Source organism: Schistocerca cancellata, chromosome 7 (assembly GCF_023864275.1).
Source record: "Schistocerca cancellata isolate TAMUIC-IGC-003103 chromosome 7, iqSchCanc2.1, whole genome shotgun sequence".
NCBI lineage: Eukaryota > Metazoa > Arthropoda > Insecta > Orthoptera > Acrididae > Schistocerca > Schistocerca cancellata.
In genome coordinates this window covers 298,371,771-298,375,437 of record NC_064632.1, presented here as the reverse complement: position 1 = coordinate 298,375,437, position 3,667 = coordinate 298,371,771, and the positions used below count along the sequence as shown (strand labels likewise).

At 56.7% G+C, this 3,667-nt stretch overlaps 1 pseudogene; it reads left to right on the top strand.

Moving 5' to 3' along the window:
* LOC126093739 (large subunit ribosomal RNA) overlaps positions 1-1,771 on the top strand; it is a 4,205-nt pseudogene extending 2,434 nt beyond the window's left edge.
* The last annotated feature ends 1,896 nt before the right edge of the window (positions 1,772-3,667 follow it).

The window sequence follows — 3,667 nt, the reverse complement described above, 5'->3', positions numbered from 1 at the left end:
CGAGGTGAGTGCCGTAGGGGTGCCGGTAAGTGCGGGCGTTTAGCGCGGGCGTGGTCTGCTCTCGCCGTTGGTTGGCCTCGTGCTGGCCGGCGGTGCAGGATGCGCGCGCCTGCGCGGCGTTCGTGCCCCGGTGCTTCAACCTGCGCGCAGGATCCGAGCTCGGTCCCGTGCCTTGGCCTCCCACGGATCTTCCTTGCTGCGAGGCCGCGTCCGCCTTAGCGTGCTCCTCCGGGGGCGCGCGGGTGCGCGGATTCTCTTCGGCCGCCATTCAACGATCAACTCAGAACTGGCACGGACTGGGGGAATCCGACTGTCTAATTAAAACAAAGCATTGCGATGGCCCTAGCGGGTGTTGACGCAATGTGATTTCTGCCCAGTGCTCTGAATGTCAACGTGAAGAAATTCAAGCAAGCGCGGGTAAACGGCGGGAGTAACTATGATGGTTCCGCCTTCCGGCGGACACTCCCCTGGGCTACTTCCATGCTCCTGTGGCCCAGGGAGGCCTCGGCATCCCATCATGCCGATGGATGGGGCTAACTCTCCGCCGGTCCCGCCTCCTGGCTTTGAAGAGGATAGGGCCAGCCTCCGACGGTGCAGGCCGGGACGAGGTGCAGCGTGAGGTCGAGGTGCTGGAGCGGCATCTTATGTGGGAGGGCCACCTCCTCAAATCGTCGACGCAGGTTGGAGAGATGTGGGCCGCACGCCTGCATGTTGCCTTTGACGGTGCGGCGCTGTCATCTTCCGCCGCCGTCAAGGGGCAACACCAATGGGTCGCCGACACCAGTCGCCTGCTGTCTGGGCGTAACTTCATCGACGCCCTCCGCGCCCGCATCAACGCCTTCCCCACGAAGGCACGGCGCAGTCGCGGGCGGGAGGCGGACACCAGATGCCGCGCGGGCTGCCAGGCCGTGGAGACCGCCAACCACGTATTACAGGCTTGCTTTAGGACGCACGGGTCCCGGGTCAAACGGCATGACGCGATCGTGCGTTATGTCGCCCGTGGACTCGCGCAGAGGGGCTTCAATGTGTCTGTGGAGCCCCACCTACGAACACCTGAGGGAATTCGCAAGCCTGACGTGGTGGCGGTTAAAGACGGCATCGCCCGCGTGATCGACGCCCAGGTAGTCGGAGACCATCTCCGGCTCGACTGGTGTCACTCCGAGAAGGCGGCCTACTACAACACGCCGTCCATCAGGCGTGCCATCTCCAACCTGCACCAAGACGTTGAGGAGGTTACAGTGTCCACCGCGACATTGAATTGGAGGGGTGTTTGGTCTCCAGCGTCAGCAAGAGATCTCTCCACACTAGGTTTCCGACCCCGAGAGCTGGCGGTCTTGAGCACAAGGGTTCTGCAGAGCTGCTGCACGAGCTATCGGATTTTCGAGTATATGACGGCGCAAAGGCTGATGCATCGAGTCGGCGTCGGATAGGATGCTGGTTATTTTCTGCCTGACTCCTGGGCCTATCACAGGAGGAATACAGCGTCTTTGTTCACTCTTGTCTTTCTTTCTTTAATTGTTTTTGTGTCTTTTCCTGCATATATATGTTAATCTTAAGAACTCTTGGTGTCCGCCCTGTAAGTCCCCACCTCGGTGGAGGACATGGCGTATAATATAACACCTATATTTTCTGTAACATATATATGTATTATTCATGTTCAATGAATAAAGACGGCTGGAAATAGCCAAATGCCTCGTCATCTAATTAGTGACGCGCATGAATGGATTAACGAGATTCCCGCTGTCCCTATCCCTGGGAAATCGGTCTGCGTGGCGCCACCCGGGGGAGGTGTGTTACCTCCCGATAACTGGGTTAAAACCGCCAGGAGACCCTCTGATTCCCTGAAATTTTGCCTTCTGCAGGGCTCAGAGGAACCTGAGTGGGGCGGGGACCGTAATGTCCTATCCCGTGGCCTTGTCGTGGCCCTGGGGCTCAGTACCCCCCTTGGATGGGGTGAAGCTAACACGGGAAGGGCCGTCCATGCATGACGTTAAAAAGGCTAGCCCTTAACTGGGTGCAACCCACACTGGTCCGCACTGGCCCACCGTGAAGTAACAAAAGCGGTGTGTGAGACATGGTCGGTCATGATCCCCCAGTACGTGTGGAGACCCTCCGGGGAACGTAACTCGGGTTTGAGTGCCGCACCGTCTCGTTGATGTAAAACTCCACGGATAACACCCGGACTGACTCCTTTAACACCTTCCGGGCTGCGTCGATAGGTGTGGGTTGTCGTGTGTCAAGGTAGGACGTAAAACTCCCGTCCTGGCAGGACGTTAAATGCCCCCAACCCAAGCGAAAGCAAAGGGTGCATGGCGCAGGGGGAGCTGCGTTACGAGAGACACGACACCGGTCTCTCCTGAGTTGAGCGCGGTGGCTGGGCGAGGGTATGAGGGTAAGTCTCACGACGATCCCGGAACCCTGCGGTCTGGCTGCTGCAGTTCCTCACGTCCTGGACGACGTTAAATGTCCCCCAACCCAAAGCGAAAGCAAAGGGTGCGTGGCGCAGGGGAAGCTGCGTCTGAAGGGACACAACACCTGTCCCTGTACAGGGCACAACAACACCAGTGCCCTGTCTTCCCACGGCCGCATTTGCTGGGGAGGGATCGCGGCCTGAGCCGGCAAAGGCTCATCGCCGTGAACGGGAAGTCCCGGACATGTTCCGCCAAGCCAGGGCGTGGTGACATGTCCCTGGCTAGGTTAGATGGGGCCAGACCCCCGAACGTCTGGGGGACCGACCCAGCACCTGGGTAGGACTGGGTCCCTGGCCGTAAGGTGGAAACTCGGCCTAGTAGGGGGCGAAGGCCGAGAGGTGAATCCGCCTCTCCGGAATGCGGTGGGCATTTGCCGGGGAGGGACGGGTGAAATCTTCAGTGATGCGGTCGTGGAAGGGGACTAGTGAGCTGGAAACGGCTCGCTAAACCCAGCAGCTCAAAATGCTGTTGGTCAAGGGGCGGGACTGGTGAGCGAGCTGCACAATAGCCCCCCCCCCCTCCCATGCCAGAGGTGCCGGTCGGGGGAAACAGACGGGCCCCATTATCTTTTTCACTCTCTAATCATGGCTGAGCAAACAGAGGGTGAAACGGCGCTTTCGGAGCAGGAAGCTCCTATCGATCTGAATGCTGAACAGACTGTGATTGGAAGACATGCACGCTTTTTAAGGTTGCTTGACCGAAGTGTTAAGCATGGAAAGATCACTGCTGATCAAATCAGGGTGATTAAAGAAGACATTGCGAACTGGGCCCTGGCTCATGCCAAACTAGAGGGTCAGTACGCAGAGGTAAAGGCGGAAAATGAACGCCTGCGCAAAGAGCAACAGAGACCACAAAAGACTTATGCAGCTGCGTTAGCGGCAGCACCGGCAATTAAAAGAACAGTCCAGGAGACTATAAAACAAAATGTGGAAAAATCAGTCCCAACTCTTTTTATAAAACCAAAAAAGGGTGAGGATGTTAAAAAGGCCACAGAAAAATTCGAACAGAGCATAAACCCACGTGTAGACAAGATTAAAATTAACAATATAAGAACAACAAAAAATGTACTAATTGTAGAAGTGGCCTCAACTGAGGATAGCGACAAAATAATGAATAACCAGAAACTAAAAGACTCATTTATATGTGAGAAACCACGCAAACGTCGCCCCCTAATGATGATGTACGACGTACCGTCG